Source organism: Tamandua tetradactyla, chromosome X, assembly GCF_023851605.1.
Source record: "Tamandua tetradactyla isolate mTamTet1 chromosome X, mTamTet1.pri, whole genome shotgun sequence".
Classification (NCBI taxonomy): Eukaryota; Metazoa; Chordata; class Mammalia; order Pilosa; family Myrmecophagidae; genus Tamandua; species Tamandua tetradactyla.
In genome coordinates, this window is record NC_135353.1 from 99,890,038 (window position 1) to 99,903,697 (window position 13,660).

At 38.1% G+C, this 13,660-nt stretch overlaps 1 protein-coding gene across 3 annotated transcripts in view; it reads right to left on the reverse strand.

Moving 5' to 3' along the window:
- OGT (O-linked N-acetylglucosamine (GlcNAc) transferase) overlaps positions 1 to 13,660 on the reverse strand; it is a 77,497-nt gene that overhangs the window by 42,564 nt on the left and 21,273 nt on the right. The gene's annotated exons all lie outside the window — the stretch shown is intronic.

The window sequence follows — 13,660 nt, forward strand, 5'->3', positions numbered from 1 at the left end:
CTGGAAGTTAAGACTGCCACCTGGTCACTGTGGGCTACTTATACCACTGGATCAACAAGCCAAGAAGGGGATTACATTACTGACTGGGGTGACTGACCCTGACTATCAGGGGGAAGTAGGACTGCAACTACATAATGGGGGTAAAGAAGAGTTTTCATGGAATACAGGAGATCCCCCAGGGCGTCTTTTAGTACTACCATGCCCTGTAATTAAAACCAAAGGAAAACTGCAACAACCCAATTCAGGGTGGTTGGCTCTGAAACTTCAGGAATGAAGGTTTGGGTCACCCCACCAGGCAAAGAACCACAGTCAGCTGAAGTGCTTGCTGAGGGTAAAGAGAACATGGAATGGGTAGTGGAAGAAGGTAGTGATAAATATGAACTACAACCACGTGATCAGTTATAGAAACAAGGACTGTGATGCTGTTTTGTTCCTGTAATACTATTTAAGTTGTAAGATATCAAGTTTAAGAACGAATATCACCCAAGGATTTGCAACCTATTCTGGAGAGATTTAACGTGTGCCATTATATGCAGGACATTTGAGTATTGTTATGTGAAAGAAAAAATGCATGTTTGGTTTTTTTATTTAGAAATTTGGTACGGTTTAAGATGGTATGTATAGCTGCCAAGTTGACAAGGGGTGGACTGTCATGGTTAGATTCATGTGTCAACTTGGCCAAATGGTGATACCTGTTTATCTGGTTGGGCAAGTGCTGTTCTGTCTGTTGCGATGAGGACGTTTCATTGAATTAAATCATGATCATGTCAGCTATATCCACAGGTGATTCCATTTGTAATCAGCCCAAGGGGAGTGTCTTCTGTAAAGAGTAATGCTTAATCTGATCACTGGAAGCCTTTTAAGGAGCATTAGAAGAGTCAGGCTCTTCCTGTCTTGGCTAGTGAGCTTCTCCTGTGGAGTCTGTCCAGACCCTCCATCAGAATTGTCGGCATCACAGCCTGTCCTGCGGATTTTGGACTCTGCGTTCCTGCAGTCATGTGAGATACTTTTATAAATTTTGTATTTCTGAGTGTTTCCTGTTGATTCTGTTTCTCTAGAGGACCCTAACTATTACAGCCGCAGTGGTCAAAACAGCATGGTACCGGCACAAAGACAGAAGGACTGACCAATGGAATAGAATCAAGAGTGCAGAGATTGACCACCAAATTTATGGACATTTGATCTTCAATACGGCCCCCAAATCCACTGAACTGGAACACAATAGTCTTTTCAATAAATGGGCACGGGAAAACTGGATTTCAATATCCAAAAGAATGAAGGAGGATCCCTACCTTATAGCCTATACAAAAAGTAATTCAAAGTGGATCAAAGACCTAAATCTAAGAGCCAGTACCATAAGAGGCTGGAGGGAAGCACCTCAAAATGTAGAGGTGTGTTCCAGTAGCATGTTTCTTGAAGGTGATTGTATAATGATATAGCTTTCACAATGTGACTGTGTGATTGTGAAAACCTTGTGTCTGATGCTCCTTTTATCTATGATATGGACAGATCAGTAAAACATACAGATTAGCAATAAATAAATACTAGGGGAACAAATATTAAAATAAATTTAGTAGATTGAAATGCTAGTGGTCAAAGAAAGGGAGTGATAAGCGGTATAGAAATAGGGGAAACAAAGGCTAAAATATATTGGGTAGATGGAAATATTAGCAGTCAATGAGAGGGAGGGGTAAGGGTTATGGTATGTGTGAGATCTTTTTTCTTTTTATTTCTTTTTCTGAATTGATGCAAATGTTCTAAGAAATGAGCATGGTGATGAATATACAACTGTGATGATACTCTGAGTTTTTGATTATACACCAAGAATGGAACAATCATATGGCAAGAATGTTCATGTTTGTATGCTATGCTGAAAAAAAAAAAACTAGCCAGTATGAAAAACTACTTGAAAAAAATGTAGAGAACTTCTTAAGATAAAGAGCTTCTGTGCCTCAAAGGACTTTATTAAAAAGGTGAAGAGGCAGCCAACTCAGTAGGAGAAAATATTTGGAAATCACATATTGGATAAAGGTTTGCTATCCCGTGTACATAAAGAAATTATACAGCTCACCAACAAAAGAATAACTCAATCACAAAATGGGCAGAGGAAATGAACAGGCAGTTTTGTGAAGAGCAATTACAGACGGCTACAAAGCATATGAAGAGCTGCTCATCTTCACTGGCTATAAGAGAAATGAAAATTAAAACAATGAGATACTGGTGCCAAGATGGCGGCTTAGCAAGGTTTGGGATTTAGTTCATCTTCCAGAACACGTATTAAACAACCAGGAACAGTACAGAACAGCTCCTGGGGCCACATCAGTGACAGGACACACAGAGTACCCCAGTCTCGACCAGCTGGACTGGCTGTGAGTCCACCCAGAACCGTGAGTTTCCCAAGCCATGGTGGCAAGCGCCCCTCCCCCACAGGCTGCTACCCAGAGGGGAAAGGAATGAGACTTAACCAGCAGCAGGGGCTGAGCCCAACTAAGCTTCACATGTGGAATTAATTCACAAATTCTAACAATTAAAATAGGCCCCTAGCTCAGGTGAACCCGGTCAAAGCTGAGGTCGCTCATTTTTGCCCTGGCACAAAGAGGGCAGGGCTGACAGAAAAAGAAGAAAAAAGAGAAAGAGGATTTTTGGGCTGTGTTTCTACAAAGGCTTCACTGCCTTTGGATACAGTGGCAGGGCTTCTCAGGCTGCAAATGCCCTAGGCAAATGCAGAAACAAGCTTGTTTGAGGGCTTGCCTGGAGCCTCTGCCTTCCCCAGGGGAGGGGTGAGACCCAATTAAGGTGGAATCCATCCCTCAAGGAATTCAGACATCAGGGCTTGGTAATTTGAAGCCACTAAAGCCAGCCTACAACTTCTCCTCTATCTCCACCATGCCCCCAGCAGGAGAGTCTGCCAAAGTTAAAGGTACTGCATCACCTTATGCTTATGGGACCTGCAGGTAGAGAAACACCACATACTGGGCAGGATAAGAAAAACAGAGTCCTGAGACTTCACAGGGAAGTCTTACAACCTCCTGGGTCTCACCCTCAAGGAAGACTGAGGCAGGTGACTCTTTCTTCCTGACAGGAGACCAGTTTGGTCTGGGAAAATCTGGATGGGGTCTATAATACCCAAGCAGACCCACCTAAGGGGGGGGGGGGTAAAGGCACCATACAGGCAGGGCAAGAAACAAGAAAACAAGAAGTGAAAACAAAACCTAAACTAGTGGTCCAGAAAAGGCTGAACTGAATGTCGAAGAAGAGACAGATAGCAAATTCAACCAGCAAGAATACCCTAGGTAAAAGAAGTGAAAACAGTCTCCAAAATAAACTAATTAGGTAATTAATTGCCTAGATGCCAGCAAAAACTAGTGAATCACCCTAGGAAAACTGAAGATATGGCCCACTCAAAGGAACAAACCAACAATTCAAATGAGATACAGGAGCTGAAACAATTAATTCAGAACATACAAATAGACAAGGAAAACCTCATCAAAAATCAAATCAATGAACTGAACAAGGATATAAAGTAAGGAATGAACAAAAAGAAGAAATCAAAAGTTTGAAAAAACAAATCACAGAACTTATTGAAATGAAAGGCATAGTAGAATAGATGAAAAACAATGGAAATCTACAATGTTAGGTTTTGAGAAGCAGAAGATGGGATTAGTGAACTGGAGGATGGAACATATGAAATTCAAGAAGCAAAAGAAAATACAGGGGAAAAAATGGAAAAATATGAGCAGGGACTCAGGGAATTGAATGACAATACAAAGTGCACGAATATTCATGTTGTAGGTGTCCCAAAAGGAGAAGAGAAGGGAAAAGGAGGAGAAAAACTAATGGAGGAAATAATCATTGAAAATTGCCCAACTCTTATGAAAAACTTAAAATTACAGATCCAAGAATGCAGCGTACCCCAAAAAGAATAGATCCAAATAGACATACTCCAAGACACTTCATCATCAGAATGTCAGAGGTCAAAGAGAAAGAGAGAATCTGGAAAGCAGCAAGAGACAAGCAATCCACGCATACAAGGGAAGCCCAATAAGACTACGCATAGATTTCTTAGCAGAAATCATGGAGGCAAGACAATGGGACGATATATTAAATTACTAAAAGAGAAAAACTGCCATCCAAGAATTCTATATCCAGAAAAATTGTCCTTCAAAAATGAGGGAGAAATTAAAACATTTTCAGACAAAAAAATCACTGAGAGAATTTGTGACCAAGAGACTGGCTCTGCAAGAAATACTAAAGGGAACACTAGAGGCAGATAGAAAAAGATAGGAGAGAGAGATGTGGAGAAGAGTGTAGAAAGCAACACTACCAGTAAAGGTAAAAAGAAGAAAATTTAGATATGACATATAAAATTCAAAAGGCGAAATGGTAGAAGAAAGTACTACCCGTACAGTAATAACACTAAATGTTAATGGATTAAACTCCCCAATCAAAAGACACAGACTGGCAGAATGGATTAATAAACAGGACCCATCTATACGTTGTCTACAGGAAACACATCTTAGACCCAAGGATAAACATAGGTTGAAAATAAAAGGTTGGGAAAAGACATTTCATGCAAAAAACAATCAGAAAAGAGTAGGAGTAGCTATACTAATATCCAACAAACTAGACTTCAAATGTAAAACAGTTAAAAGAGACAAAGAAGGACACTATGTATTAATAAAAGGAACAATTCAAGAAGAACACATAACAATCATAAATATTTATGCACCGAGCCAGAATGCTTCAAAATACATGAGGCAAACACTGAAAAGAAAAATACACACATCTACCATAATAGTTGGAGACTTCAATTCTACACTCATCAAAGGACAGAACATATAGACAGAGGATTAATAAAGAAACAGAGGATTTGAATAGTACAATAAATGGGCTAGACTTAGCAGACACTGATAGAACATTACATCCCACAACAGCAGCATACACCTTTTTCTCAAGTGCTCGCGGGACATTCTCAAAGACAGACCATATGCTGGGTCACAAAGCAAGCCTCAACAAATTTAAAAAGATTGGAATCATAGAAAACACTTTCTCAGATCATAAAGGAATGAAGTTGGAACTCAATAATAGGCAGAGTGCCAGAAAATTCACAAATATATGGAGGCTCAGTAACACACTCTTAAACAACCAGGGGGTCAAGGAAGACAGCCTACACAGTGGGAGACAATATTTGGAAAAGATATATCAGATAAAGGTCTAGTATCCAGAATTTATACGATTGTTCAACTCAACAACAAAAAGACAGACAACCCAGTTACAAAATGGGCAAAAAACTTGAATAGATACTTCTCAGAAGAGGAAATACAAATGGCCAAAAGGCACATGAAAAGATGCACAACTTCCCTGGCTATTCGAGAAATGCAAATCAAAACCACAATGAGATATCATCTCACACCCACCTGAATGGCCATTATCAATAAAACAGAACATGACAAGTGCTGGAGAGGATGTGGAGAAAGAGGCACACTTATCCACTGTCGGTGGGAATTTCAAATAGTACAACTGCTGTGGAAGGCAGCTTGGCCATTCCTCAGAAAGCTAAATATAGAATTGCCATATGACCCGGCACAACCATTCCTAGGTATCTACTCAGAGGACATGAGGGCAAGGACACAAATGGACATTTGCACACCAATGTGTATAGCAGCATTATTTACAATTGCAAAGAGATGGAAACAGCCAAAATGTCCATCAACAGACGAGTGGCTAAACAAACTGTGGTATAAACACACAATGGAATATTATGCAGCTGTAAGACTGAATAAATTTATGAAGTGTATAACAACATGGATGGACCCTAAGGACATTATGCTGAGTGAGATTAGCCAGAAACAAAAGGACAAATACTGCATGGTCTCACTGATATGAACCGACATTAGTGATTAAACTTGGAGAATTTCATTGCTAACAGAGACCATCAGGAAATAGAAACAGGGTAAGATATTGGGTAATTAGAGCTGAAAGGATACAGATTGTGCAAGAGGACTGAATGTAAAAACTCAAAAATGGATAGCACAACACTACCTAACTATAATCCAATTATGTTAAAACACTGAATGAAGCTGAATGTGAGACTGATAGGAGGAGGAGGGCTGGGGGTACAAATTAAATCAGAAAGAAAGATAGACAATAAAGACTGAGATGGTATAATCTAGGAATGCCTAGAGTGTATAATGATAGTGAGTAAATGTACAAATTTAAAAAATGTTTTTGTATGAGGAAGAACAAAGGAATGTCATTAGTGCAGGATGCTGAAAATAGATGGTAATTAATATTTTAAAATTTTAACTTATGTGTGAGACTAAAGCAAAAAATGTTTATTTGGTACCAAATTTATACTTTGACTAGTGCACTTCCTAATATAACTTATGTAGACAGCTTAATTGAACACCAAAAGTACATGGAACCTTGAGTAGGAGATGAAATTTTGTTGGTTTGTCCAGAGTGATGCCCTAATAAATCCCAGTGATTTGAACAGTGAATAAAAAAGTATTTGCAAAGTCCCCTTCGGGGAATGGTGAGAAAGGAGGAAAATTCAACTTTCCCAAGTTGAATTCTTGATATTCTCACAAGCAGTGTGAACAACCAAAGTTATAGACTGAGCCCCCAATCTTGGGGTTTGTTCATATGAAACTTAACCCCACAAAGGGTAAGTCAAGCCTACTTAAAATTGGGCCTAAGAGTCACCCCCAAGAGTACTTCTTCTATTGCTCAGATGTGGCCTCTCTCAGCCAACATGACAAGGAAACTGACTGCCCTCCCCTTCTCCACGTGGGACATGACTCCCAGGGGTGTGAACCTTCCTGGCAATGTGGGACAGAAATCCTGGAATAAGTTGAGACTCAGCATCAAGGGATTGAGGAAAACCCTAGAATGAGCTGACACTCAGTATCAGGGGATTGAGAAAACCTTCTCGACCTAAAAGGGGGAAGAGTGAAATGAGATAAAATAAAGTGCCAATGGCTGAGAGATTCCAAACAGAGTAGAGAGGTTATCCTGGAGGTTATTCTTACACATTAAATAGGCATCACCTTGTTAGTCAAGATGTAGTGGAGTGGCTGGAGGAAACTGCCTGAAAATGTGGAGCTGTACTCCAGTAGCCATGTTTCTTGATGATGATTGTATGATACAGTTTTCACAATGTGACTGTGTGATTGTGAAAATCTTGTGACTGATGCTCCTTTTATCTACCTTATCAACAGATGAGTAGAACATATGGAATAAAAATAAATAATAGGGGGAACAAATGTTAAAATAAATTTAGTTTGCAATGCTAGTGATCAATGAAAAGGAGGGATAAGGGGTATGGTATGTATAATGTTTTCATTTTTTTTCTGTTTTCGTTTTATTTCTTTTTCTGAATTGATGCAAATGTTCTAAGAAATGATCATGATGATGAATATGGAACTATGTGATGATATTGTGAATTACTGATTATATATGTAGAAGAGAATGATCAAAAGTTAAGAATGTTTGCATTTGTTTCGGGTTTTTGGTATTTTGAAAAAAATTTAAAAATCAACTGAAAAAAAAGAGAATGAAATATCACCTCACACCATTAGAATGGCTGCTATTAAACAAACAGGAAACTGTAAATGTTGGAGAAGATGTAGAGAAATTGAAACACTTATTCACTGTTGGTGGGAATGTAAAATGGTTCTGACACTGTGGAAATCAATTTGGCAATTCCTCAGAAAAGAAAATATTGTGTTGCCCTATGATCCAGCAATACCAATACTAGACCTGGCAATACCAGAAGAGTTGAGAACAGTGACACAAACAGACATTTGCACACCGATGTTCACAGTGGCACTATTCACAATTGCCAAGAGATGAACACAATCCCTAAACAGACAAGTGGATAAACAAAACATGGTATATACATACTATGGAATATTATGCAGCATTTAGACAAAATGATGTCCCAAAACATATGACAACATGGATGAACCTTGAGGACATAATGCTGAGTGAAAAAAGTCAGACACAAAAGGACAGATAATGTATGATGCCATTATTATGACTCTGATAAAGCCACCAGTGTTTTGGAGCAGCTAGAAGGAAAAATCTGAGATGAGGGGATGGTAGCCCATGACAAACTCTGGGAATTAAGTCTGTAGCTGTTTGTTGAAGTGCGCTTTGAAAATTATTGCTTTTCTTCTTTCTTTTCTTTGTATATATATATTATATTTTACAACTAAAAAAACAGTTGAAAAAAACTATAGGCAATTATAGTTATATTAGATAAAATATACTCTGATATCTGTATTTATACATTTCCCTTTCTTGCTTTAATTTTAAATTGGTTTATGAAACATTGTACAAACAGGTTTTACGATTTATTACTTAGATTTTTCTTTTTTTAATAAGCCTCTGGATAAGCTAAAATTATCCATTTTAGGTGGCTAGGATTTCCATATATTAACTGCAAAAATATTTGTAGCTTCTTATTTTCCTGAAATAAGGAAAATGTTTAGTAACACAGGCCATTACTATAGGAATGCAGATATTTGTAAGGACTTTCTACTTGATATTTTGAGAACACTCATAGTTTTGACAGCTGATCAAATCGTATAAGTTAGTTTTTAATACTTAGAATTTAAGAATTTTGCTATCTGAATATGTAGATTTTTTTCTCCGTTGCCTTAATTTTAAATTGGTTTATGAAACTTACTATGCAAACACAGGCTTTACAGTGATTATATGGATACCCTCAGTGATTATATGGATACTTTATTTAACTATGCCTATGGTTAAGCTAAGATATCCATTTTTGGTGGTTCTAGGTGTGTTGCTTGTTTTCTTAAATAAAAAATATGTAAGAAAAAAATCATCATAATAAATGATGTTCTGATCCGTGTGACAACATACATGAACCTTGAGGACATTATGTTAGTGAAATAAGCCAGACACAAAAGGGCACATACTGACTTAATATGAAGTAAATTTAACTAGTAAACACATGGGGTTAATATCTAGAACATAGGCCACGAGAAGATAGAATGAGAGTGAAGAATGGGGAACTGATGCTTAATTTGTGCGGAATATGTAATAAGGGTGATGGAAATGTTTACAAATGGATGGAGGTGATGGAAACACATTACAGTCAGCCTATCGAACAGCAATGATATGTAGGTGTGATTGTGGTTGAAATTTTGGGGTCATGTATGTCAAGAAAAGTAAAGCCAAAGGATAAAACATGGGACTGTATAACATAGGGAACCCTCTCTTCAGGATGAAAATGCTCTAGAATTGACTGTGCTGATTAATGCATAACTCTGTAAATATATTAAAAGACAGTAAGGTGCACCAGTGGTTCAGTGGTAGAATGCTCACCTTCCATGCAGGAGAACAGGTTCAACTCCCGGACCATGTGCACCCCAAAAGAATAAATAAGCAAATAAATAAAATTTTTGAAAATAATAAAAAAGACAGTGACTACATTTAGATGGATTATATAGTATGTGAATTTATCTCAACACAGCTCTTCTTTAAATAAAAAAGGATCCCATGGTGCCTTGGCTGCCCCTCCCCCATCCACTCATCAGCTGACCCATGCTCCCAGTGCAGCTTCCTAGTCTCATTCTAGAGGGAGCTAAATAACCCTAATATACATGGGAGCATGTATATCTGGCCCAATCTCTGACAGCCTGAGGAACCGAACCAAGACATCTGACCTAGGATCGTCATCCAGAACTTGCCCTGCATGCAGAAGGTAGTGAAAGAATCCTCCTACACAATGTTATAGGAGAGTAGTAAAGTCATGGTTGCCTGGGGCAAGAGACAGCAGGGCTATAGAACACATAGTACAGAGACCAAAGGAGAAAGGTTTATTTTATCCAGAAACTAAATTTTCTGTAGCACATAATCTAACTCAACCTGTCTGTATAGATTTAAACATTTAAACAACCCAAACATAGGGAGCCCAGAATAAAAATGAGGGCCTTTAACCTTGTATAGCTTAATGTAATGCCTGGATACATCTCAGTATATTAAGAAGACAATCAAAACTACTGGTTCAGTGGCAGAACACTTGCCTTTCATGCAGGAGACCTGGGTTCAACTCCCAGACAACGCACCCCCCCCCCCCAAAAAAAAAGTATTGGTTAGGGTGCATGGGTGCTTCAGTTATAAGAATACTCACCTTCCATGAGGGAGACCCAGGTATGATTCCTGGACTATGTACCAAAAAATATAAATAAATAAAAGATGTAGATTGTTATGAGAAAGATCAAAGGTGAGGGTGGAGTTATACAGAGAACATAGGGTTTAACAGATGAGTATGAGTGCTGCAGCTAGAAGATAAATGAAAAATCATGGAACTGTAACTCATACCAAACTTTAAAATCTGTTCTATAACTAAAAATATATATATACTGGCAAAGTCCTTTGAGGGATGGGAGAAAATATGGAACTATTAAACCTTACCACCAGGGAAACCCTGGATACTGTGTCAAAACATTAGTGACACCCAAATCAAATAGGCCAAACCCTTGATCTTGAAAAGCTCTTGCGAAGCTTATATATGTAGCAAAGAAGCTCAGCCTACCTATAGCTATGCCTAAGAGTCACTTTCAAAGGATCTCTTTTGTGGCTCAGATGTGGCCTTTCTCTCTCTAAGCCCAACTTTGCAAGTGAAATTGTTGCCCTCCCCCCTACATGGGACCTGACATCCAGGGGTAAAAGTCTCCCTGGCAGCGTGGGAAATGACTCCAAAAGTCTGGCCTTAGCACAGTGGGATCAACAGTGCCATCCTGACCAAAAAGGGAAAAAAAGTTGTGCTGGTTTAAAAGGATGCATGGACCCTAAAAAAGCCATGTTTTAATCAAAATCCCATTTCGTAAAGGCAGAATAATCCCTATTCAATACTGTATGTTTGAATCTGTTATTAGATCATCTCCCTGAAGATATAACCCAATCAAGAATGGTTGTTAAGGTGGATTAGGGGAGATGTGTCTCCACCCATTTGGGTAGGTCTTGATTGGTTACTGGAGTCCTATAAAAGAGGAAACATTTTGGAGAAGAGGGGATTCAGAGACAGCAGAGCAGAACGACATAGCCACGAGAAGCAGAGTCCACCAGCCAGTGACCTTTGGAGATGAAGGAGGAACACACCTTCCAGGGAGCTTCATAAAACAGGAAGCCAGAATAAACTAGCAGATGACGCCAGGCTCTCTTCCAGATGAGAGAGGAACCCTGATCGTGTTCCATGTGCCTTTCCAGATGAGAGAGAAACTGAGTGTGTTCGTCATGTGCCCTTCCACCTGAGAAAAGAAACCCTGAACTTCTTCGGCCTTCTTGAACCAAGGTATCTTTCCCTGGATGCCTTAGATTGGACATTTCTATAGACTTGCTCTAATTAGGACATTTTCTCGGTTTTAGAACTGTAAACTACAAACTGATTAAATTCCCCTTTTTAAAACCCATTCTGTTTCTGGTATATTGCATCCCAGTGGCTAGCAACTAGAACAGAAGTATAACAGAAGGTATCAGTGGCTCAGAGAATTCAAATAGGGTCAAGAGGTCACTCTTACAAAAACTTCAATTAGACACTGCCTACCATAACTTGCCAAAACCCAACCAAAACCATTCCTGCCAATCCTAAAGAGTACCTATGGCATTATATAAGATTCTACAAAGGTTCCATCTAGGGTAACTTTCCAGAAACCTACAACCTCCAGATAGGTTCCTGGACCAGAGAAGTCCTGAAATGCAGAGAGGTCAGCCTCTCCAGAATATCAACTAGTTTCATCTACATATCCCATATTATCAACAGCCCCTTTCAACATGAAAAAGTTAGAATGGCCATAGCCCAAATACTCCTAAAGAATAGGACAGAAAGATCAAAGGTGATGGTGCAGTTATATAGAGAGGTAGGGTTTAATAAATAAATACGACTGCTGAATCATTAAACTGATATTTCTTTTAATCTCCAGTATCTTAGAGCAGCTAGAAGTAAAAACCTAAAATTGTGGAATTGTAACCCATACCAAACTCTGAAATCTGTTCTACAACTAATTGTTGTGCTGTGCTTTGAAGTTTTTTGCTTTTTTGTTGTATGTTATTTTTCACAAAAAAGAAAAAGTCGACTGTGATGATAAAAAAATTATTCCTTCTAGCTTCCAATGTTCTGGAGCAGCTAGAAGAAAAAATCTGAGATGATGTTATAGTAGTTCATGAAAAACAAAAACAAAAAGCTAAGGGATCTCATCACAATTTGACAGGCCCTACAAGAAATGCTGAAGAGACTTCTGCAGTTTGAAAGGGAAAGTCAACATAATAGAGCAAACTCATATGAAGAAATAAAGATCTCCAATAAAGGTAACATGGGTAAATATAAATGCCAGTAGTACTGTATTTTTGTTATTTAAGCCCCATAGTAACTATAAAGGAAATTATCAGAGAATATGCAAGCTCATAGAGACAGAATTAGAATATAGATTGCCAGGGGCAGGAAGCAGGGGCAATGGGGAGTTAATAACTACTGGGTGCAGGGTTTCTGTTTGGGGTGATGGGAAAATTCTTATAAAGGATGACTGTGAGATTAGTGCCAACACTGTAGATGTGATTAATACCACTGAATGTTACGCTTGGTTGGGAGTGGTTGAGATGGTAAAGTTTATATTGTATACATATTCCCACATTTAAAAAAAAGCAACAATGTTACTGATATGAACTAATTATAATATAGTAAACTCATAGAATAAAGAATATAGGTTACCAGGATACAGAATGAAGCTAACAAATGGGGAGCAGTTGCTTAATACGTGTAGAACGTTTAACTAGCTTGAACTTACAAATTTGGAAATGGACAGAGGTGACAGTAGCACATTATTGTGAGAATAACTAACAGTGCTGAATGATGTGTGAATGTAGTGGAAAGGGGAAGTTTAGTCATGTGTCACAGAAGGAAAGTTGGAGTTTAAAACATAGGAATGTATAACACAGTCAATCTTGTTGCAGACAAAGTCGGTGATTAACTACACAAATATTAAAATATTCTTTCATGAACTAGAACAAATGTATGACACTATTATAAGAAGTTAGGAATAAAGGAGTATATGGAAAAAAGAAGTACCTATTGCAAACTATGGACTATAGTTATCAATAACATTTTAATACTCTTTCATCAACAGTAACAAACAGACTACACCAGGGTCAATAATAAGAGGGGATAAGGGGTATGGGAGGATTTGAGTTTCCTTTTTTATTTTTATTCCTTTTTCGGAGTAATGAAAATGTCCTAAAATCAATCATGGGTTTGTATGCACAACTATGTGACAATACTTTGAGCCACTGATTCTACACTTTGGATGGTTTGTATGGTGTGAATACATTCAACAAAATTGCATTTTTTAAAAAACAGAGCAACGAGGGAGATAGTGAAAATTAAATGCAATGCATGATCCTGGATGTAATCTAATAATGGAGGAGAAAAAGGCCCCAAAATACTTTATTGGGACATATGAAAAAACTGGAATTGGAGTATGGACTATAAGCTTTGAATTTCTTGAACTTGATAACTGCACTTAAGGTAGTTACCTAAGTGAATATCCTGTTTTTAGGAACTGTACATGGCAGACTATATTAAGTATTCAAGGAGCATCATATATACAACCTACACTCCAAGTGTTCAGAAAAT